At 49.6% G+C, this 24,450-nt stretch overlaps 1 protein-coding gene and 1 pseudogene across 2 annotated transcripts in view; one reads left to right on the top strand and one right to left on the bottom strand.

Moving 5' to 3' along the window:
* LOC144168786 (uncharacterized) overlaps positions 1–24,450 on the bottom strand; it is a 139,889-nt gene that overhangs the window by 89,858 nt on the left and 25,581 nt on the right. The gene's annotated exons all lie outside the window — the stretch shown is intronic.
* Positions 39–22,637, top strand: LOC144170888 (uncharacterized; annotated as a pseudogene).

Here is a 24,450-nt window from a genome sequence, read left to right as displayed (position 1 = left end):
TCCCGCCGTGCAGCGCGGAGTCGCTTGAGGAGGGCGGTATGGCGCGCTTCCGTTTCTTCGAGTCGTCGTCGAAGGTCAGCTGCTTCTTGCGCGAGCTTTTCCAACTCGGCTTGAATAGTGGCTTCCTCTTGCAGGATGCCCTTCAGTGGAGGTTGTTCCTTTGTACCACTAGTTGATGTCTTTGCAGTCTCTTCGATCTGGCTGGGTGTTGTGGTCGCCGCGGCGTAGGAGACATGCCGTTTACGCTCAACATGCGCCGGTTGCGAGTTGCTCGAACGTTGCTGCTGTCCGCGCGCTGCGCCATTTGCTGATGACGGCAGCGCTGTAGTGGTACGCTCTTGTGAGGCATGATCTGATAACTCCGCATCGCATTGTCCGGGTGTTCTGCTACCGCTTGGTGATCGAAGGGGACCGTATCTGTTCCCTCGGGTCTGTGACCGTGGTCGGCGCTTTGCGGCTAGTTCAGCATCAGCCTTAATTTTAGTCGCACATTTTGGGTCGGTAGCCACATGTCCCTGCTTCTTACAGTTGCGGCAGGTCATTATATTTGCTTCCTTGCATTTAGTGACGGCAGCGGTATCGTTTCCGTGGTTCTTGCCGCATGTGTCACATACTTCCTGGTGAGGGCACACGTCTTTCTTGTGGCCGAACCGATGACAGCGACTGCATACGACCGATTTGGGTTCGTAGAGCGTGACTCGAGAAATGCGGCCGTAATAAATCACAGATCTAGGTGGGCGTCGCCCCTCAAACGTCAACAGGCATGCTCCACGGCTGCCCATTGGGCGTACGTCAAGTATTCTCTGACGGTTGCACGACAACGCCGCCTTAAGTTCAGCCTTGCTTTCTTTGCAGTCGATGTTATAGATCACTCCACGGCACATATCTCGTCCGGGAGCCTGGTAGACTTGCACAGCAACCTGTTTACCCCGAATTTCGAGGTTCGTCATTTTGAGTAGGGCATCGGCTTGTTTTTTGTCATGGACCAGCACCGTGATTGTGTTCGACGCAGGATGAACTCTGTACGTCATAGGTTTTGTAACATTCTCTGCGGGTGGTGCGGAGATGAGTGCGAAGTGGAGGTACTTAGTTGGTAAAGTGCTGAGATTCTCGTGGGCGCGCGGGCGTATGACTAGGACATACGTTTCCACGGGAGGTTCAGAATAAGGATTTAGTTGCTTACGTTTACGCCGTTGTTGAACCTGGTAGGCTCCTCCGGTGTCAACACCGTCACCGTCGCACACGTTAAAATCGGTTGCAGGCCAGTCCGCCTGTGATGCAGTGGTGAGCACGGAGTTCTTGAGATGTGCACCGGTGACTTCCATTGTTGGGTCAGGCACTGTAACATCATGGCCGCATTTCTCGGCGCGCTCTTTCGCCACGTATGTTTCCATGCCGTCTTCGTCACTTGAGATGGCCGATTCATTTTCTTGAGCCGAATGCGTCAGGAGGCCGCGGCGCGTTCTTTTTCCCGTTGTACTGCTGTCTGAGGCGCTCGAAGAGCCCCTTCTGTCGTGGCAGTTGCGGCGAGCGCTGCGGCTCCTCCCATAGCGTTGCTTGTCTTTCCTCGAGCGTTCGCGCCGATGCTGGTGTGGCCCTTCGCGGCAAGCCTCAGAGCTCGCGCCAGGAGTTGCTTCGAGATCGGCACGTGCTTGCAGTTCTTGTTGCTGTGGTAAACTCGGCGGCATTTCTGCTTGAATCGGCGTCGCCTGTTGGTGTGTGTAGTCATCAGATGGCGGTGGTGTCGGCGCAACCTGGCCGGCGGTCGTCACCGGCGGTTCCATGGTGTAGGCTTAGCGAAGCCGTCGCCGGCGGCGAAAGGGTGGCCGTAAAACGGCCTTGAAACACGGTACCGTGTCGAGTGTCACCTCGATGGGCTCCTGGTGCGATGGCGAAAAGGATGACCCGTAGCACTCGAAGCACAGACGTGAAGAGAGCTCTTTACTGGCGATGAAATGCAGAGCGTCGGGACATATGTCCTTTCACACTGGGCACAGCAGCGCCCTAGCAGGCGGAGCGAAAACACGCCGTCTCGCGGGGAATAGCAGAACGCTCTTGAGGCGTAACGAGATGCTTTCCAAGAGAGAGTAGTAGTACCCGTCTGCCGTATCCGGGAACGCCGAAACCAATAGAGCTTATTCACGCCTAAAGGGAGTGACTGAACGCTGCCTTGGAGATGGCGTAGCAATTCCCCCACAGGGTTCAAGTACTCCGCTTCGAAAGCAGCTAGTAAATCCCACCAGGAGTGTTTCGCCTCTCGTTTGGCCGCCACGCGCTACTCCTCGGAAGAGGCGCCCAATTCTGCCAAAGGGAGTGAAATATGGGACAAAAGTTTTTACTCCCAGACAGAGTGCCCAGCACTCCTCGTCTTAGAGTGTAGCAATTACCACACAGGGTTCAAGTACTCCGCCTCGAAATCAGCAAGTAAATCCCACGAGGAGTGTTTCGCCTCTCGTTTTGACCTCCACGCGCTACTCCTCGGAAGAGTAGCCCAATGCTTCCAAAGGGAGTGAAATATGGGACAAAAGTTTCTACTCCTAGACAGAGTGCCCAGCACTCCTCGACTTCTTAGAGTCTAGCGTTCAAACAAGTTTCCGTTTCGGCTCTGTAAAACAACATGCTTGATATCCGACGTTACCGTTGGACGGGCATTCTCGATATCTCAATAATCGCCATACCGTGCTTCTGCCATGTTGTCGGCTGTAAAACGCTAAGATAAGCCTACCAGGACGGCTTGGAATCGTAGCAGTCACTAGGCGAGTCTTACGCAGTGGATGAACACCCTCCGCGTCACCGCGGACGCTCAAATGCCATGCGCTTTTCCCGCATATTCGGAGCTTGCCTCACTCATGCCTGTATTGTAAAAAGCGAGTACGCACTTTTCACAAGGGTCTGTTGATTCTGACCTGTGCCCACTGCCCGCAAGCAGTCGGTGTTTATCGTTACAGCACATAAAAAGGCATAAATTAGGCTAAAGCCAGCTATTGAACTTTTTATAGACCCTGCACTTAAGACTGTAAACCATACAATTCTCTTTGGACGATTATAGAACACCATAGTGTGTTTAGTCTATAGAGTCACAGCTATTCAGGTTACAGTAGCCAGCTAAAGAAATATGTATGGCTTTAGTTCTATGGACCAGCCGCGACAAAGCTCTTTTGGTTGGCTATGGGCCATTGTTCAGCTTTAAGTCTACAGACTTCAAACCATTCAGCTGTCTTTTGCCAGCTATTGGAAAAAATACGTCCTCAAGCTAAAGAGAGACCGCCACAAAAGCTCTTTTGGCTGGCTATGGGCTGTTGTTTAGCTCTAACTCTACAGACTCAAAACCATTCAGCTGTCTTTCGCCAGCTATTGAAAAGAGTTCGTCCTAAAGCTATAGAGAGAAAGCAATAAAAGCTCATTCGGCTGACTATAGGCCGTTGTTTCGCTCTAAATCTACAGACTTGAAATCATTCAGCTGTCTTTTGGCAGCTATTGAAAAGAGTTCGTCCTAAAGCTATAGAGAAAAAGCCATAAAAGCTCATCTGGCTGGTTATGGGCCGTTGTTTAGCTCTTAGTCTACAAACTTGGAACCATACGGCTGTCTTCTGCTAGCTATTGGAGAGAATTTGCTTTAAAGCTAAAGAGACAAAGAGACGCAGCCATAAAATCTTCTGCGGATGGGTACAGTGCAATATATACCTGTAAACCTTTAGACGTGTGATAATTAAGCAACATTTTGCCGGCATTAAGAAAGAATTTGGCGCAGGAATTACAAGCCTGCATCCATAAAGGCTTCTTTAGCTAACAACATAGTAACTTAAAGCTCCAAGCCTCCAGCCGCTAATCGAAAAGTGTTAGCCTATAAAGGTATAATTCGAGCAACCATTAAATCCCATTCTGCGGGTTTCATTATGACTTATGGCGCGAAATTCATACACTGATTATTTACCTAGGTACATCTACAACACAGATTGGATAACGATGATGAGGTTGATCGGCCGGTTATATGAGCGTATTTGTTCAATAAGGTTAGGTACTTATACCACCAATACGGGAAAAGTACAATTAAAGGAAGCTACTGATTAAGGCTGAAATTCAGGTTGCAAGTTTGGATAAGTGCGTGTCGGCAGAATTTGCAAATGAACGTTGACCGAAAGACGTATAATTTAGGAGAATTCTTTCTCTGCGGCCCTTCGCTGTCGCGGTCAAGTGAAAAGCGGGCTTCTCTGAAAACGGCCCTCACAGCGTCGAAGCAGATTAAAAAAAATTTCGGGGCCCACGGTATCCTCTCTCAGAAATTTGGTGGAAGCTGCGAACAACCGCACTCTTTCTCCCGCGGAGCCCACTTTCAGATTAGTCATTGAGAAAGGGGAGAGCGACCCACGCCGGACCGAAGGAGTCGCAGTGAGGAAATTCTGGGAAGCAATGAAAAGGTAGAGGGGAACGCCTGCTTCCTGTTTTATTTTCTGTTGTTTGTTTGGAATATTGGTTTTGGCGATGGGTACCGAAGGACACGGTCGTGCGGCCCGCGCTGTGTTAGTGTTCTTGCGCGCGGCAATGCTAGTGACAGACAATTTTCCCTGAGCACTGGGAACAGGTACAACTTTTTCGGATGAAGAAAACAAAACGTTCAGCCATCTTGTATTTACCAAAAAAATAATTACCAGCGAACATGTTAGAAAAAGATCGAAAGTTGGGCACGTATCTCCGCACTATTTGCTATCGCGATGGACCTGCTTATACCTGGATGTACTCGGTCAGCCACATTTCGTCTCCTTGCTCATGTGCGCGGGCATGGCACGTGTTGCCTGGTGCTGGGAGTTTACGACTCGGCGGCAATATGCTCGTGTAGATGGTGTGACGCCAAGCAAATGTGTCGCTTTTCGGTGTCGTAAATTTCGGTGTTTACGGTGACAGTGTTTGATAAATTCAACATCAACTTCAAGTCATGCGAAAATGGATACCTGCGATACTGTGACAGGAATTTCATCGTACGCAAAACTCCAGGGTGAGTGATCTTACGAACTGAAGAGACTCTATAGTGCGAGAAATGCAGGACTTTTTTTGGTGTTCACGAATACTTTTCTAAACTACCCTGCACCACATGGGTATTCCAACGTACACAGAAGTGAAGATTTGGGCGTGGTGATGTGACAAAAATAATTATTTTTTCGCGTACTGAGAAAACTTACGAGGAAATAATTGAGTGTACTTGGAAAAACGTTTTTTTTATCATTGCATTGTGTACGACCGTCTACATTGTTTTATTGACAGTGCATTTCCACTTTACCCACCGCACTTGCAGCTGTGTGCGTTGAGTACTGAGTGTAATGAACGACTTCTGAGTGCTCTCTTTTCTGTGAACTACACAGAACCTGTAGGTATTTGTGTCTGGGCGGGCGTTCGCGGGGAATGTGCCGCGTAGTGTGGCTGTCGAGCGAGTCACTTAAGCGTGAGCCCAAGTGTTGGAATGCGTCTGCTGTGTTTTTCGATCGGCGTATGTGAACAACTGTTTACTGGTGGTGAAGTAGCATAGATAGTAGCCCTTTATGTAATGAATGGAATGAATAAACCCCTTGGTTTTGCTTTCCTTGAATGCCTGTGTTTAGGCCTTTCGTGAATGAAAACTGGCGAAGTGTTTGCAATCGCAACCTCGCACTCCCACTATATGGCTGAAGTGTCCACGCAGCATATATTACAGAATGCAGCTAGGCACACAACCTAAGTGCCACAGGAGAAGTTCTAGAGATCTGCAAGGTTCTATGCTGGCATGGCAGCGTGCTAATAATTTCTCAGCGGCTGCTGCTGTCGCTGTGTTTCAAGTAGTGGTGATTCTCTTCTGGCTGCAGCTGCAGTGTCAGCCTGCGCGCGTTCTGCGAACTCACTCGTGGAGCAATGAACGTTGCCGCCCTCAAATGGTGAACTCAGTTTAGAAAACATCGGCAGCAAACGAAAAAATCAACTTACAAAAAAAGCATGTAGCCTCGAAGATTCGAACTTGCGACTTGCAAAACTACAATCCTAGGGCTTCAGACCACTCGGTCAAGAGCCTCGCTTCTTAACGCTTTTTTTTCTTTAAAGCCGGTCTTTGACACAACACAGAAACACAAAACAAACTAGTTTACATGACCAACTTGAGTGACAAGCCTATGAAGGCTGATGTCTCTCTAAAATTCCCTAAGCGTAGTCAAGGGTTCTATCCTTGACAGCCACTCAGGAGCGCATGCCTTCCGCTTCTAGACTTCTACGTTCTGGGATATGGACTCACGAAAACACTGCCGCGTAGGGCGGGCGTCCACATCTGCGTGGAGCCAGGCCATGCGCAAGCGCCATATGCTATGGAAGGCCGCCAGCATAACGAGGTCGAAGGTTGCCCCCTCCTCGCTTTCTAGCGCCAGAAAGCGTATGCCATGGGGCCTCAGCGGGAAACAGCGCTGCCGGGGTTGAATATATAAGGTATGTATTGTATAACCAGGTTACACTTTTCTTTAGTTTTAGCATTTCAACTTCCTTAGGTGACTATTTGTTGTATAGCGCTCGTGCAGTAAGCGTCCCCCAAACTTCCACAATATGTCACATCTAGCAATTGCATTTCTTAGACGGAAAAGCGTTCACAGATGTGTGGTCGTGCTGCTGACCGCTGTGCTTGTTCGCCCAGCGCACGTTCTCCCCGCACCCTAGTTTTACGCTGTACGGTAAACGTTTCAGTTGATTTTATTTCCTTAGTACCTATATTGTCTCCGCTGACTCTACTCCCGCCTTCAAGTGGCCTTAGATTTTCCTACTAGCGTACCAGTCAGCGAAGCGTCGCATGTGCACTTGTGCAGCGCTTGTGTGGAGCGACCCGCACTCGGAGCTTGATACAGTGTACAAACTAACAACGCATATAAATGCACATTCTTCCATTCCCAAACGTGTTGTTGCTTAGTTTCAACTCAGCGAACGAATTGCGACGACCCGGCGGTGGCGGCCGGACTAAACGCTGGCCCGACTGACTGTCAGAAGATGGACAAGCCGTGCAGTAGCGCAGCCAACTGCCAGCTCATCTCCTCCTGACGTCACACGAAAACGCCACAGAAAATGGGCGAGGGCGCAGATCAGAGGACAGCATTTTCGAATTGATTTTTCTACTAAATAAATTTGCGTAAACGCAATCAGAGTGGTCGAAACAAGGCCTATGTACTCCGGACTACAATTTGCGCTAGTTTACAAATCACTTCAGTGTCCCTTTAAGCTACGCGTTTTAGGTCGCAATAGGTTACGCTAGGCCACTATCGTTCTTTCACAGCGGGAAGCGATGCTGGCGGTTTCCACCTACACGCCGGTTGAAACAGCCCAGCAGAGAGCAGCACGGCATCGCTACTCTACGCGGGTGCTTAAAAACTCCCTTTTAACGTCATAAAGTCACACTGCCACGCGCGCGCGGCAACACAAAGGCACCGAAATGTCAGCGCCCATGGGCTTTCCGGGGCTAACAAATGTCACGTTACGCGCTTCGACCAATGGCCGCTGTCAGCGGCATACAACAATGACAGAAAAAAGTGCCGATACTCTGAAACCTGAGCTAATGGTTCTAGTGCAGACCACTTTTTTTTTCTTATGAACTCATAAGCAGTAGTACCGCAGCCAAGTGAGACTGACGAAGCGGCATCGCACCTGCTACGCGGGAGCCCCAGGCAAGTTGTCGTTCGAGGGAAGGAAGCCGGAGATGCCATTGGTTCAGAAAATGCGGTCCCGTTTGATATTCTTAAGGGCGGTAAACTTAAAGAAGATTCTTGTTGTCGTCGCCATGAACAGACAAACAGCGTTGCTCACACAAGAACTCCCGCGAGAGGGGAACGAAAGGGCAAAGAAGGGAGGAGAAAGGGGAGTAACACCGCCCCACCAGTGAAATCTTCTTCGTTCTGCGAAGGCAGAAGCCTGGCCGTACTTATATTAACAACCGCTTTGCTGTTGCGACAATGAATATGCAGCGCTTTCTTCACTTTCATTCATTTGTCTTTTTGGGCGACTTCCTTCAACCGCCTTCCTTTCTGCTACAGCACGTATACGTCTCTTTCATTTCTTCGTCTTAGGGAACGCATTACCTCCGCAAGCGGTTTGGCATACGCCGCACCTTCTGTAGAATCGGGGTTCTGCGCGGGTGTGTGTACACCTGTTGCACACGCGCGCTATCATGGTCAGTTGTCACGAGGAGCGCATTTTTCTGCAACTGTTACGCTTCAAATCTGTAGTGTCCCGAAATTTGTGAAGCGTGCACATAGACCCCGAGAGATCTCGATTAATGGCCAATCCTTCAAGTGTGTAAGTCCCACGAAGAAAGGAACAACAACCACAACAACGTTTGTTCTGTGACGTCAGCCTGCATCTGTTGCGTGTTGCTGTCTAAACTGGCAATACAAAACGTGTCACGACATTTAGTTGCTTATTCTCAGACCAAGGCTCAAATCACATGGGTCGGATCACGCATTTGTTTTTAATTTATTCACTTTCTGATGCGGAGGACGCTTTTTTTCTCCAAACAACTTCAACAACTACAACAGCGCTTTTCGCGGAATTGGGAGCTAAAGGGTTTCGTATTCAAACTCGAATGGTTGTATATAATGCCTGTTCTGCCTACGTGTGCTGCTCACTCAAAGGACGTGGATTCCGTTTTGGCCGCGTTGGCTGCTTTTCTGGTGGAGGCGAGAAGCTAAAACGCCCTAGTGATGAGCTTTGGGCGCACCTTAAAGATCTCCAAGTGGTCAAAGTTAATCGGTAGCCGCCCACTACGGCGCTCCTCATAGCCCATCTGTTGCTTCGGCGCATTAAACCCCACTATTATTGATCCTTCTAATCATGCCAGAGCAGGTTCTTGGTGCTTGCCCCAACGAAAATGCTTTATTGATAGCCACCATCAGCGACATTATTGTAGCGCAGAAGTCCGTGTGCTCTCTACATTCTCGCTTTCGGGGAGGGCCGGCACACGGAAGGAAGCAAACTATTTTTTTAAGCACCCTTAGTCCAGGGCGCCATCTCGGGAAGCTGTGGCCATGACTTCCTCCGTTCTGGACGTCAGCAGGAGCTGTGTCGCAGCGCTGGGGTCAGCCAGACGTGCCTCCTAGGATGCCAGAGTTGGATTCGCGATGCGGGTCAACTTTGGATGTCGATCACAGGCCCATATTGTGTGGAATATGTTTGGGTAACCTCCGCACAACGAGTAAGTAGGGGTGCCGGGTAAATTTAGAAAGCGATGAGTGATATGTTCAGTACGTAATGTGTTGGTCTGTATCTGTCGGAGGACAGACTGCCGCCTTTGAGTATACGATGTGGGGAGGGCCGTCTGCTCGCTTGGGGGCCTTTTTGCTCTCTCTTCTGAAGGACACGGGGGTTCCCCTCATTTCCCTCGTCGGGGGCGCTCTCAGAGTACGCATCTTTTGAAAATAGACAGTCTTGTCTTGAAACTGCAAACCAGCTCTACGTCTGCTTTCTCGCCTCCTTCAGCAGTCGACATTCCGGGCTGCTGCACCACGAATGCCTGAAGATACCCGTTGACTATTGCTGCGGCACTCCAAAAGTCAGCACGCTACATCTCAAATAGACGAGGTTTTGTGAAACAAGGAAACAGCAATTGAGCGCCCCACCAAAGGAAATTCAATGGCCTAAGGATTCATATGCTGGTGCATTACCCAGCGAAGCTACTTTCGTTTTATTGGGTTGCATATGCATTCCTGAAGCAGGAAGTACGAGGTAGCCTGAGCGCTTCTGATGGGTTGTGATGGCGAGAGCACCAGTATACAGTTGAATGTCTCCGAGGGTTTTTATTCGCCTGGCGTTGTCAAAAGGCTTTGTAATCTTGCCGCATGAGACGCTATTCTTCGCGATTCGCATTAGTGTTTCACAATAGATTTGATCTGCCTACTGCACGTTGCGCCACTGCTTGTTCGTTCCGCCGTGCCTGCGAGAGTTGACGATGACGAGGAATTTTGTTACCTGTTTTTTTTTACTCGCTTGACTGCGTCATTCCGCTTTCTTCATCTGCGCACGGATTGCCACCTCCTGCAACCGCCGAATGTGTGCTCGCGCTATGAAACACCTCGCTGTAATGGCGAATTCCATTGGGAGAAAAGGAGCAAGTGGAGCGAGCAGCCAGAACAGCACACGGGAGTAACGGGGACGTGTGCTTTCGTTCCGCGAATGAAACATTCGCGCTGCTCCGGGAGCAGTGAAAAGAGGGGGAGGGCGTGATTTCAAGAGTCATGTGACCAAACTTTTCCCGCTCTCGCTTCCCGGAGCATTTCGCGCGCTCGTGTTGTCCGCAAGCTGTTCCTCGCCAGTTTTGCCAGATACGTGCCGGTTGTTTTGTGTCTGCCTTCCGCATGGCGACGAATGAACAAGCCGAGCGGATGTTCATGTCCATGATTGGGTCACCATCGTATCTCCATAAAATTAGCTGGGAACGATAACAGCATCCGCCGTCTTTTCAAGATACGACTCTACCTTCGGTCGCTGCTCCGGCGGGGTGAACAGGTGCTCGAACATAAACTCATGCAATGTCAAATCGTCGTCGTCATCGCTGCTGCTGCTCCTGTCCAATGACGAGTTTGCGCTTGAATCTGCGGTGCTTTCATCATCTAAAAGTAGCAGCATCGTCCAGACGGCCGCGCTTAGCTGCTGCCGTACGCACTGAGCGACTATCGCGGCTGCTGGATTCCGCCATTTTTCCTCCGCCACCCGGGCATAAAACCAGAAATGACGTAAAAGAGGTCATGTGACTTCCTCGGCGCTCGTTGTTACTCCGCCGCTGGTGACGGAGCACCGAGAACTGCTCTCGGTTGCTCTCGGCGCCAAAAAACTGCTCCTCCTCGACCAAGGAAACACCACACCCCTGCTCCTGCCCGACCACTGGAAGACGCCAGAACTCGCGAGAGCACTTTGGGTGCAGTTAAAAGTGCTCCTGTTGACTCAATGGAAAGCGCTATAATAAACACTCTCGTCGTGCCCTCTTCTCTGCTACGACTTCTCTTCGCTAACATCACCATGCTTGGTTGCCCCACTGGCAATGAATGTGGTGCATGAATACGTTGGCTAGAGGCGAACTGCTCCGTTTTAAAAGAAGTAAGTATGTGGAGTAAGCGCTTTCGGCGCACGTTAACGATACACAGCTGTCGGAATTAGCGCGCAGCCTCATACTACGGCGATCGGGCATAGGTTGGGAGCCTAAACACCAAAATAAGAATTTTATATCGGTAGGCGGAGTACATCTCTGCCAATTGTTCAAGAATGCGCGCCACTTGTTTTGGCGTCATATATTCAGCCCAAATATTACAACTATTGCGTTTTCAAAGGGGCCGTGGAAGAGGTTTAGTCGATACTTAGGTGTTCAGATTTTCAGGTAAATCGATGCTCTAGTAGTGACCCCTCTTCAAGAATTTTCGAAAAGTGTGAACTATTGGGTAAGTTATTACAAACCAAAACGGCGCAGTTTCACCCGCGGCGTATTCCCCTCGTTCCCCTATCTCATCCTCCCGCGCGACACCTCCGCTCGGATATTGCCCATTTTTCTGGTGACGTCTACAACATCCCGTTGCGCGCGTCTGCTTCGGCAGTAGTACCGCGTCGCAAGCATTGCTTTAGACGGGGTCGCCAGATTTTCTGAATTCCGTTCGCGCTGTTTTTTTACTCATCATTCTGCGTATATACCCCGCACTTGGCTCGCGGATGGCAAAGCCGCACAAGGAATGGAGCGGCATTTTACGCTTGTACACCACGCTGAAGCCTCGCGCGAAAAAAGAACGGCCCTGTTAGAGTCACCATGTGAACCCGGCCAGATGTGTTGGTACGTATGGGAACCCAAAATATGTGAACAAATGGTAGTAGTAGTAGTAGTAGTAACTTTATTTTGCCCAAAAGTTGTGGTGATTGCACCACTGAGCTGTTCCCTCAGTCATCTAGACAGCGGGGCTCCCGGTGTTTTGGGAGCTCGGTGTCTTCAGCCAACTGGGCGAGGGCTTCTTGCACGTGGGGAGCTTGGCTAGAGATGGCAGCCCAGATTTCTGCCATTTGATTTCTTCCATGGGATGATTTCTTCCACGTGATGCGGGTATTAATGGACATGACCAAATGATGTGGTGAAGTGATGCTCGTTCCACAGAACAGAAGGGGCAAGCGACCTTATATTCGCCAGGATATATGATGGACATGAGATGTGGAGTGGGGAATGATAGTGTTTGGAGCTGCCTGCGAAGGACTGCATGCCTTCGACTGAGCGATGGATGCGGTGGTGGAAAAATTGCCCGATCCTGGCGGAAATGGTCAAGGATATTGCCGAAAGTATGGAGGTGGTCCTTATAGCCGAAAGGTTGCGGGATATCTTCAGGAGTCTTACGAGGCTCTCGGCGAACCATATCTCGAGCAGTCTCATTGGCTCTCTCATTTCCCATCAGGCCAGAATGTGCCGGTGACCAGATGATGCGGAAGCTATGAGGTGTGGGCCCTTGCGAGAGGGTTGCCAAGGTTGTAGATGATACCCTGCCGTTTAAAAAATTTAGTACGGCCGATTTAGAATCGGTTATGATGTTAAGATGCGGAGACCGGCTGTGGGCTATGGCTAGACCGATTGCCATTACCTCTGCCTCTGTGCAGCTTACAGATACTGTAGCGATGGGGCTCCCCGTGGAGTCGACCACCGCTAACACCGATGCGTTCCTGTCTTGATATGGGGCGGCATCGGTGTATACCACAGGAGACCCCGGTGGGTGTTGTTTGGCAAGGGCCTTCGCTCTTGCCTCACGGCGTTCCTTATTGTGGATGGGGTGCATTCGCCTAGGCGTTGGGGACACTCTGATGACATTCCTCAGAGGAGACGGAATGGCAACAAGTCGCGTGAAGTGTGGTGTTTGGGGTACCAGGCCAAAAGACCTCAGGATTCACCGACCGGCAGAGCTGCGAGAGAGCCTCTGTAGCTGCGCGGGTCGCTGTGCCTCTATAAGTTCAAAGAGGGTATTGTGTATCCTAAGGCGCAGTAGGTTTACAGTTGATGTGTGTTGGGAGAGGCCGAGCGCTCACTTGTGTGCCGTACGGATGAGGCTATCAACTTTCTTCTGCTTCGCAGGGTGAGAAACGGCAATGCGTATGTAACGCGCGAGCTGACGAAGGCATGAACCATCTTTATGAAGTTGATGTCCTTGATGCCCTTGTGCCTCGTCGAAACCCTTGAGATGAGTCGGGTGGTTTGATATACCCCCTTGTCGATCTCTCTGAGTGCATCTGTATGCCGGCCATTAGCAGTTATGCGGAGTCCGAAAACCTTTATGGAGTGAACTATGGGAATGTTGGCTAGTGATGATGTGGTTACGGTTAATATCGGTGGGCTTTTATGACTTGGTTTGTAGATGAAAAGCTCCGATTTTTGGGGGGAACACGATAAGCCGCGCATGGCTGCGTACTCCTCAACGGTTTGGGTTGCCCGCTGCAGGGCTTCCTGGATTTGGCCTTTGGAGCCTCGAGCAATCCACAGGGTGATGTAGCCTGCATAGATAGAATGATGTAGGTAGGGTATGTCCGAGAGAAGGGCCGGAAGGTCCCTCATGGCGAGCTTAAATAAGAAAGGTGACAGTACTGACTTGGGGCGTTCCTAGGCTACGCAGTTTAATGGGGTCCGCTTGGATGTTTCCAAAATGAAGGGTGAGTATACGAGATGAGAGGAACAATTTAATGTAGTTGTACGTGCGCTCTCCAAAGCCATTCTTGTTCACCATCTGTAGTATGGCCGAGTGTCACACAGTGTCGAAGGCTTTGGAGATATCTAAGCCGATGATAACCTTAGTTGTGTGCTTTGGCGCGCATGCTGAATCCAAAATGTGATGTAGCTGCAACATAAGATCCTGAGTGCATAGACGAGGGCGAAATCCTAGCATGGTGTGCGGGAACAGCTGAGTCTCTTCGGCGTGTTCCGTGAGTCGAGTCAAAACAACATGCTCTAGTAGTTTCCCTAGGCACGATGTTAGGGACATGGGTCTGAGATGATCGATGTGTCGCGGTTTCCCAGGCTTTGGAATGAGTATGGTCTTGGCCGTCCGCCATTTTTCCAGAATTTTACCCTGGGTCCAACATTCAATGGTAATCTCCTCACACTTTGTTGAAGTGCGCAGGTATGTCCGGTCTGAACCAATGTCGGTTTGTTTATCGCCCAAATGGCTGCTGTCCGCGCCGATGTAGAGCTTTGAAGGTTTGAAGGTTGTGGGGATCCTGACGCCCTAGCCATTGCGCGATCACTGGGTTTGTGTCATTACGCGGCGCTCTTCCCCTCTCTCCTCCAAAATTCCGGCTCGTCTTGGCGCCACTGCGTAGAGCCGAGCCGTCTCTCAAACTCTTGCGTGAGGTGAAGCCTGCAGAGACCGTTGCGGCGATAAAACACTGTCACGCAGCGGGCGCTCCGCCCTGGTAGCGGAGCTAACCTCACCTCATTGGTCCGTTTGAACGAGGCCCGAACCCGACTCTCGCCGGGAGGCGAACGCGCGGCCTGCGCGGGGGTCCGTTCGGGGAGACGCTTCCAGGACGCCGAAGGCGTTGGCCGAAGGTATGTGACGCTTTCTTTACCAGCCGGCTGCAACTCTGTTGTGCCGGCGAAAGCCCACCAGCCCTTCCGGCTGCGGCCCGTGCCTAAGGCTGCTCCTGTTGCCCCTACGCTTGCATATAGTAAGGCCGTACCTAACACCGACGATCACGCCGTGCAGTACGCGCCTGTGAGCGAGGGGGCCCCGTCTCCCTCGCTGCTGCGAGCCGATCCGGCCAGCACGGCGATGCGCGCGCGCATCAACGTGCGCGCACCCCGGAATTTGCCCTGACAGAAGAGCCCACTGGCTCTGCGCCGACGAAACGTGCGCACTTGCGCGTGGCGCCCCATCGCCCCTTTCACCTAACGGGAAGTACGTACCGGTACTGTAAATTATGTAATTGGGTCTGTAAAATATGTGACTAGAATGTTAGTATAAAATAAACGTCTTCCCTCCGTACCTTGGGCATATTCCTTTGTCGCCCCTGTCTCCACCTGCCCAACAGAGGCGGTGTTAAGTTGGCGCGACGGCGTTTCAGTATCGTGAGCGTGCTCAACTAGCTCGAACCCACGGTGGTTCCTCGCGGTGTGCATGAATGCCTGCCTTGTTCAAAGCTAGTGTTATGCATATTGCGAGGTGTAGAGACCACAAGGTTTATTGAAAAAATACAGTTGTTACATTGAAATACAATAATGGATACATACAGAAGGAGGTCCCAGAGTGAAAAACTGTCGGGGGGACCTCCTGTAACAACGTTATATGGTGCAACATTCCCAAAGGTGAAGCAGCATTCGATTGCGGTAGTGTAATAAAAATGATACAATAGAAATCGAAAACATAGCACAGAAAGAAAAGGCATGGTAAGAAAAGGCATAGAAAGAAAAAGCTTGGTCGTGTTGTGGTTACTTCATGCACGCGCGTACACAAGCAGTAGCAGTATTCTATTCCGTTATTCCGATTGGTTTTAAACATTTATAAGTGTAAAAAAGCAGCGGAACCACTGCACGATACGGCGCAGGTCCTTTTTAACAGCACAGCTGTGTACGCTTGAGCTTATTCTGTTGGCGTTCGCAAAAAAATACGAAATTGGCCGCGTATATGCTCCTTTCGTCGCGAATATCGACGAAAGACGATATTAAACTGGCGCCCCTGGCAAGCAAATGCCTCCCTTCCCTTACGCGCTCACCTCTTCTGCTGTTCCTCTCCGGTATCCTTCCTCCCAAGATTACACGCTAGAGGTATGTTCTAGTCAATTCAAATTTACCGCGTTCCTCTGACACAAGTCGGGTCCTCAATGGCAGCGCTGCCGTACAGCGGAGACGCGCGTGAATCGAGGCACCCTACTACACCGTTTATAGAACCATGTTGCCCTACTCCACGAGCGGTCCAAGCGGAACATCAAACCTATTTAGTGTAACCATTTCGTTGCTGTTGCCATTTGATTTTTTAAATGCCGCCAACTAGGGCAGCAGGTGATGATTTTCTGTAGTTGATGTACTATTTTATTTGCTATCCCAACAGCCAAGCATCCGTGAATTTGTTAATAAAGAAACACTGCAAATATCAATCATGTATCGATATAATGATTTATATTTGCGTAATACTTTGTACTTCTTAAAAAGTATTACGTTTGGATTTGGCTGTGGGTACATAAGAATACTGCGCAGTTCCTGTGTCACTCTGGCCAGGTGGCTGAAGAAAGGCCAAAATTTCTGCGTTTAAGTAGCCCAAGAAAGGGTCAACACCCACTCGCCCCAAGCCCGCTCGTCATAGGCCAACTATTCACAGGTGAACTGCCGGAATGCCAAGTCGTCATGGGGCATTTCGTACGAGGAATTCTCGTGTTGACGGAATATTCGTCATACGGAAAACTCGCATTAAGAGATTATCTGGAACGTCAAAGTGATGTTACCACCTGCTATGCATCGCCTTTTAAAGGAACGTATTACACCCTTCCCCAGCCAAAAAAAATTGCCTACGTCCCTGGGCGAGGATGCTCCAATTGTTCGCGAAAGACGTTAGGTTAATATACCGTCTCACCTCATTAATTACCTTAAACTGATACAATGGAACCTCGATGATACGATTCTGGGTGATACGAATTCCGGGATGATACGCATTTCTGATAAGTCCCGGCGGAATTGCCTTGTTTGCAATGGGAAAAAAATTTCGGCTCATACGAACGGACCTGCGGGGCCCGGCGGATGATACGAACCAGCCCGCGAGGCGCCCGACTGCCGAGCTAGCGAGTGGCGGTGACGTACGGGCTCTCTCTCCCCTCCTTGTCGCTCGTTCTACAGGAACGGCCGGGATTTTGATTTCTGCTCCTGAAAACACGCCGCGCACTCCACAGGCGCTCTGACGCCGCCGCGAAACTACCTACCCGCACGCTGCGTGGGGCGCGGCCGGCCGCGGCAACATGGCGGCGGTTTCGGTCGCGAAGTGGTGCGGGGCGCTCGAGCGACCGCTTTAAAACGCTCTTTAACATGCCGCTCAAAGCACACACAAAGTTTCTTGCGCAACAAACTAGCTAGTATTGTTGGCGAAAACGAGGCTATAAAACATCATCCGCGCAGCTAGTGAAAGCACCAATAAAATATCGGCCTGGGTGCTATGCCTAAACATCTCCGCCGGAGGCAGCCGGCTGTCTCGAGTGCTTCGAAACTATTGCCATGAGGCGTGCTTCTGCAATTGGCGCTAGACCCGCTAATATTCTCTATTCGGTGACGCTAATTGGCGCAAGTCATCAGGCTGCTCCCACTGCCGCGCGCGTCATTTTCTGACCGAGAGACAGGCGGCCACGGGCGTGGAATCGCCGACGCGGGCATGAAAATAGGGAGTATTAGTATAGCGTTTGTTGCCTTTGCGTACGTAAACGCTACATTCTTGCGTCACGCTACGTTAACACCGCGAGAGGAGTTTTAGTAGAGCGTCTCATCTGTTTTGCGTAGCGACACGCTAATGCTTCTGTCGACTGTTTTGCGAACTGAATCGCCGGCTGATCTGCGAGTGGAGTGCCGGAATGCTTGGACATTTACGACTATCCCAAGAAGTGTGAACGAACGCTCTCCCGTTAGTATTGAATGCAACACGGCCATAACACGACATGAATATTCTCTTATTTGAGTACGTTCAATAAAGAAAGCGTTGAAGACCCGCGGCTCTTCTGTTGTGCAATCGCAGAGAACGCCCTGAACCAAATGCCCGGGTTTGACGCATACATTTTATTCAACTTCAAAACAATCCAGAGATGCGTTTCGAACAAACACAACGTCACAAGATGCGTTGCAAGTCTGAACCGCGATTGACAGGAAATCGGTTGCTCCTCCTGCCCGTCGTAAATTCGTCACTCACCTCGCGCGCGGTTTGCGGGGACGAACAGCAAGTCACTTAACTCTGGCGCGCAAGCCGAGAACGCTTTTAACAACGCACGCTACACATACCCGATGCGAGGTTGAGTCGTATGTCGCTCGAGAAAGATAATCCAGAGCATGGGAAGCACTATCCACCCGAAGAAGCACAATGTCGTATTTCATCGCGAAGCGAACGCGTCCACAACACGCACACGCACAGCTTCGGTCGCTGGCTTGGCTGCAAGCTTTCTTCCGACAGTCAACGATGTTAGGACGATACAGAGCTGCGCGAGGGCGACGTGCTAACCATACGACGTATATAAAAAATCTGCTTCAATAACGAAAGGCCTGTTTCTTGTGACATTTTGCGACCGAAGAACTGTCTCCGACGCTGTGCCGCGCATATGGGAGATGGGGCGACCACAAGAAGATCCGGGCGCCTGTTGAAGTGGCGGCTTATAAGGAAGCGCGCCGCGGCGCGAGGCGAGAATGTAATCGGCGACAATGAGCTGAGGACCTCGAACATCCAAGAAGCTTGCAAGTGCGATTTGTACCGAGTCGTGGAGAACTTTCAGCGTCAGGTCCTTCGATACCTGGGTGGGGGGAAGAGGGGGGGGGCATGAACGATCGCTTTCAGCGCGAATTCCTGGAGATCGAGTTCGGAGAGAGCTGCCGCATCTGCGACCGGCCTTGGTTCGACGTGAACCCATCTAGCATGAGCTCCGTGCGGAACCCTGTGTAGAAGGAGATGGGCTTGCACGTTTTACGCGAAGCGTTCCTGTTCGTTGACAATTACGATGAGATGAAGGTGTGCAACACCTTACTGTGCGCGTGATTTGGTCGCCCGATGACGACTGCCATACAGGGTAGGTGGTTCTTAGTGACTGATATGGTGCTCGTCTAGGTTAATGTTGTGAGACGAAGAAAGCTCTGCTGTGACATCATGTGTGCACCCCGGTGCAAACTGGCTTAGATCTTCTGGTAGCTATTCACCGCAAGCTGGCGCTGTTTTTATAAGGGAATCCGGTGGGTCGACGGCTCCCTAAAAGACCTCGACCCATCAGTTTAATGTTCCGACTCAGCCATATCACAAGTCCTTCATTTTGTTTCGGTCGACTCTGTGCCCGCTGGCTCATACCCATGAGGTCGTGGGGACAGGCACGATCGGCTTCTTGGATAATCGGCTTCACTTCTTGACCAACCATGCTTCTTCGGAATAGGAGCCCCTTGCCAAGAAGCCGCTGCTCCCGTATTTTTTGGGACACTCCAAAGTAGTTGAGCGAAGCGTTGTCAAACTTTGCTTTACCAACGACCTCCGGAACTCTTGTTTCCACTGGTGCGGGAATAGTTTTGAGGGTTAGGTGGGCCGTCTCTTGAAGCCGGGCTACCGGCAGCATTCAACTGCTTTCGTCGCCAATCAACCTCTTAAGGACGCCAAGCGTGCCCCTCCTGACGACCGTGGTGAGGGTGGGACTTAAAACGGAAAGGTGGCCGGGGCCTCTTATATCCACGAGGTGTCTGACAGGCTAGAGGAAATAGGTGTGAGTGCCCAAGTAAATCTAGTGTTTCAGCACCCCCAAATCTGTCAAAACTTCGCAGGGAAACGTCTCCCGCCAACACAGGGAGGAAAGGCTGCCAGATAAAACAAAAATAAGTTTCTGCCTTTCGTTGACGACGTCGTCTACGTTACTCCACTCTCTTGCGGAAAAAAATTACGCCCAGCTCCCCTCGCGGGAATCCTGGTGTGATGCGACGCTGAAGGGGGTTCCATTGGCGTCGCATCAAGCAATCGTCGGGTACGGCAAGAGAGCAAGCGCAAGTGCAAGCGCGGACGACCGTCGACTGAGATACCGGCCGGAGCGCGGCACTCCGCTTATATATGCGCAGAGCGCGCCTGAAGGAGAGGAGACCATGGAGAGTGAGGGTACTGCACATGCGCACAGCGCGCAGCGCCACCCACCGACGGAGTGAGAGTTGAGAGAGAGAGTGTTCGAGAGAGAGAGAAATGTTGAGAGAGAGAGTGTTCGCTATCGGAGAGAGCAGAGGGGTGAGCGGAGGAGAGACGCAGCTGTGCGGACGCAGACGCCGACGCGCGCAGGACAGGGCCACCAGCAAGAGATGTGCCTCTCAGCGTCGCATCTAAAAATATGCCGGCCAGACTTCAAAGTGCCCCAAGGTTCGCCTACCTGAACACCCTAGGAATGTACAGTGTGCACACATTGGACGCTTGAGCGCCCATTGCAAGGGCTGTGCACGCCGTAACGATTGGTCCCCGATTTTGAAGGAGTGTATGTTAATTTTTATGGGAAAGACTCAGTTAACAAGAAAAATTGTCGAATCCGCGGAAATGGCACGTCATGGCGACGCGTGCGTCAGGATTCCTTCTCTCAGTCTTTCAGTAAAAGAACTGGGTTATCTGTTCCCCGCGGTGGTACCCCCCATGCGCTAAGCCACACCCTCCTGTTTGGTTTGCTGTTTTCGTAATAGATACAGTGGTTATATTTACTATGTGCAGTGCCTCCTGGTTTACAGGCTTGTTCGCGCAGGTCAGCTGATGTGTCAATACTGAACTATGTGAGATTCTTTGATTACGCTCCCAGTACTTTAGGTTATGTTACCACCGCTTCCTCATGATAACCCCACTATCATCTGCAGTAGCCCCGATGGGCTAGGCATCATCATCACCTGTTCGTAATCATTCTCACCGGTTGGGTGCTTCCTTCATCCGGGTGCTCGAATGGACGGCCACGCCAAACGGCGACTCTGAATATTTTGGTATGGTAGCGTGCTTCGAAATGCTTCGCTGCACAGAGCACCCACGTGACATGTGTGATGTCACTGCTGGGGCTATTATTTTGGGCGCCTGCTAATACGAGCCCACCGTTCGTGCTCTGTTGCCTCGATTTAAAGTACTGAGTAGTGGAGCTGACGGCTTGGGTTTGAACCCCAGCTGGTCCATTTCTTAGTTTCTTTTTCATTGCTTCTTTTTTTCTAAATTTACTGTTTACTAAACTGAAATATACGCGTTGTTTTGGTTAAAAAGGGTGATTTGTTATGTTTTAGGTCGCTTATGTTTGGGGCGCAGATAGTGACCACGTTAAATTACTGTTCTCCATCACGCAAACCGACATGTTAGGTGAGTGCCCTGTGCAGCGAAGCGTTTGGAAATGGGCGTATTGGTATGTGAATAAGGCATCGTGGTATGTGTCAAGGGGATGAGTTGAAGAGAAAGCAGAGGACAAACCCGCACTTGCACTGACCGCAGGACCAGTGGCCGCCTCCTTCAAAGCTCTTTTCCCCATTTATAGGTGTAACTAAACCTTTTGCACCATAACAATATTTTTTTCTGAAATAAAATATTAGTTCAAAGTGAGCGGTTGTCTGGGTCGGCCCTTTTGGTCCTTCGTCCCGTTGTTTGCCCTGTAAGCATTAGTTCAATTGACGGAGGATTTTCACGCCACAAGGCTCGACTCACAGTTTAGCTGATGTTAGGTCTGGATATAAACCTAAAGGGAAGATTGCCAAATGCTTTTAGTGAGGGTAGCCTAGACAACAAGAAAGGGCGCAAAAGGGTCGGACCAGAAGGTTAATGGTATAAACGTTAGTACACAATTTAGGCCTAACGAGGAGAAATGGCAATAGCTCTTAGTAACGGTAACAGAGATGGAGGGAGTGGCAGAGTGGCCGAGTGACGTCATCGCAACAGCAGCTCATAAATGCCCCACCGCCTCCCGGACTATTCAGTGGGCACGACGGCAGCGCGGCTGCAACGATGTTGAGCCGGAACATCTTTTTCTTGGCGCAGGTTAGTCGCATGCCTGAGGCCAAACCTTTTCGAAGTGACGATGTTTGTCTTTTGATGCTGCCCTGCCCCATTGGTGTGAAACGAGCGTTGTCTTCTTTAAGTTTCCGCGCATTTGTTAATCTTCTTTTGAGATGCGGTGATGTCGAGCAGAACCCAGGGCCAGACTCTGTGAGCTCGGACTATGAAGGCCAGCTTCATTCTACTCTCACTGACCGTGAACTGATTCTTCATGTACTTCATAGCCAAAATAAATAATGAAACAGATGAACAGTTTTGGTGAGGCGCAGAAAGCGTTAACCGAATCTTTCGCGCAGTTCAACGATAGGCTGGATTCATTAGAAGCTTCCTTCGCTCGCCTTGCCGGTTTCGGTGAAAAAATTCAGTCACTCGAATCAACTATCACGAAGGTTCAAGACGACGTTACCTCCGTCATAGATGAAATTGGCGATCTCGAAAACCGCAGCCGGCGAAATAACATCATTATTCACGGCTTAAAAGAAGAACAGAACGAACCTCTGGAATCCTTGCACGAGAACATGGTTAACACATTTTTTAAGGAAACCCTGAAAGTTAGTGTTTCAGGAGTATAAAAGTGCCACCGGTTAGGAGTTAAAAAACAGAACAAAATTCGTCCCGTAATTTTGAAGCTTGTCGATTTTCGCGAAAAACACTTAATATTTAAGAACTGCCCTAAACTAAAGAACACGGACATGTACATAAAAACACTTAATATTTAAGAACTGCCCTAAACTAAAGAACACGGACATGTACATTACAGAAGACTTTTCCCAGAATGGTGAAGTCAGAAAAAAACTTTGGGAAAGTACAAGTAAAAACCGGAAGCGGAAAGAGGGCGTAAAGCTGGTGTTTGATAAGGTGTCCGTGAATGGAACTATGTATGTCTGGGACAAAGAAAAAAATGATAAGGTGCCCATTCGAAAACGATCAGCCATATGACAAACTTCCGCATCCCCTTATATAAAGCTACTAAATGTTAACTGCCGTAGTATTGTAAACAAGACACTTGACCTAGAACATCTGATATCCATACATGATCCGGACATTGTTGCACTGACAGAGACCTCGCTTCACCAGGGAATCCACGATAGTGAATTTGTTCCCCCAGATTATCGTGTTTATCGCGAATATCGTGATTCCAGGGGAGGCGGTGTGGCGTTACTCTTTAAAATACCATACAAATTGCTAGAATGTCTGACCCCGTTACTGTTGAGGCCTTATTTTGTAAGATGTGTCGCGACGGAAAGTGCATGGTCATTGGTGTTGTTTACAGACCCCCTGGTACCAGACTTGATGCTTTGCAGAATTTAAAGGAATACATTGGTCTCCAGATTGCCAAAGACACGAAACCTGTGCTCTGCGGTGACTTCAACCTACGTGGTATTGAATGGCCCACCTTCTCTTCTGGTACTCATGATGCTTTCAACACCGAGGAGTTGATTGGTATTGCATTTCGATTTGGTTTGGTTCACCTAGTTGATGAGTATACACGTATTCACGGAGAGAGCAAATCAATACTGGACCTTGTTTTTGTTCGGTTCAATATTGACGGTGCCCATGAGTGTGAGGTACTGGAAGGTCTCGGATCATAAGTGTGTCTTAGCTCAATTTCGACTCTCTCTTCCAAAGACAAATTTGAAAACGACCCGTGCACCAATTTTTTCTCTTCTAGCGATGTTTATATACTAGACAGATTGGAGTCTGTGTATGATCGCTTTTTGAGTACTTCTACGGACACTATGTGCGACGCTAGCTCTCTCTGGGTGAAATTTAAGAACACAGTACACGCATGCATTGACGTCTATGTTCCCTTCCGGCATCGACCAGCAAATCCCTCGAATCCATGGATCGCCCGAAACATCATTCATTTAAAAAAGAAAATAAATCGCCTCAACAAATGGTTCAAAATAAATAGTAATACGAAGCTAAAGGAAGACATTTCCCTGCTCTCTCGTAAACTAAAAGACCCAATGAAGACAGAGCGTCGTACATTCTACACTGTGCGCTTGAGTAGCATGATTAAAGAATCGTCCACCAAGTTTTGGCGAAGTATAACCCCTAAACCCTCGGAAAACTAGCACTTTCGTAATAGATAACATATGTACCTCAGATTTTACAGAAAGCTCGAATTCATTTAACGAAAATTTCAAGTCCGTATTTACAGTTGACGACGGAACTACCCCGCCTTTCGATAAATATAAAATGCTGCCATCTTTTGAGGATGTTATAATTACCGAACCAGGTGTACTTAATCTACTCCTTAACTTAGATGAAAAAAAATCTCCTGGACCTGATGATATACCGAATGCTTTTCTCAAAAGATACGCCGAGTGGTGCGCCAAATTCCTCGTTATTATTTTAATTTGTTTCTTTCAACTGGAGTCCTGCCGGAAGATTGGAAAATGTCCAAAATTAAGCCCCTATTTAAACAAGGGGATAAACAGTCAGTTATGAATTACCGCCCTATAGCTTTAACCAGCACTTGTTGCAAATTATCAGAACATGTCATTCACAAACACATATCTACTTTCTTAACAACGCATTCGATTTTCTCTTCAGCACCACATGGTTTTAGGCGCGGATTTTCCACTGTGACCCAACTTGTCGAAACCGTACATGACTTCGCCGTGACTATGAATGACCGTAAACAAACAGATGTAATATTTATAGATTTCGCGAAAGCGTTCGACAACATATCTCATGTAAAACTAAGGATCAAACTATGTGCCATTCTTAAAAATGATAAATTTTG

Source organism: Haemaphysalis longicornis, unplaced genomic scaffold (genome assembly GCF_048455015.1).
Source record: "Haemaphysalis longicornis isolate Haplotype H1 unplaced genomic scaffold, Haemaphysalis longicornis Haplotype H1 scaffold_2, whole genome shotgun sequence".
Taxonomy (NCBI): Eukaryota; Metazoa; Arthropoda; class Arachnida; order Ixodida; family Ixodidae; genus Haemaphysalis; species Haemaphysalis longicornis.
This window is presented reverse-complemented; position numbering and strand designations above follow the sequence as displayed.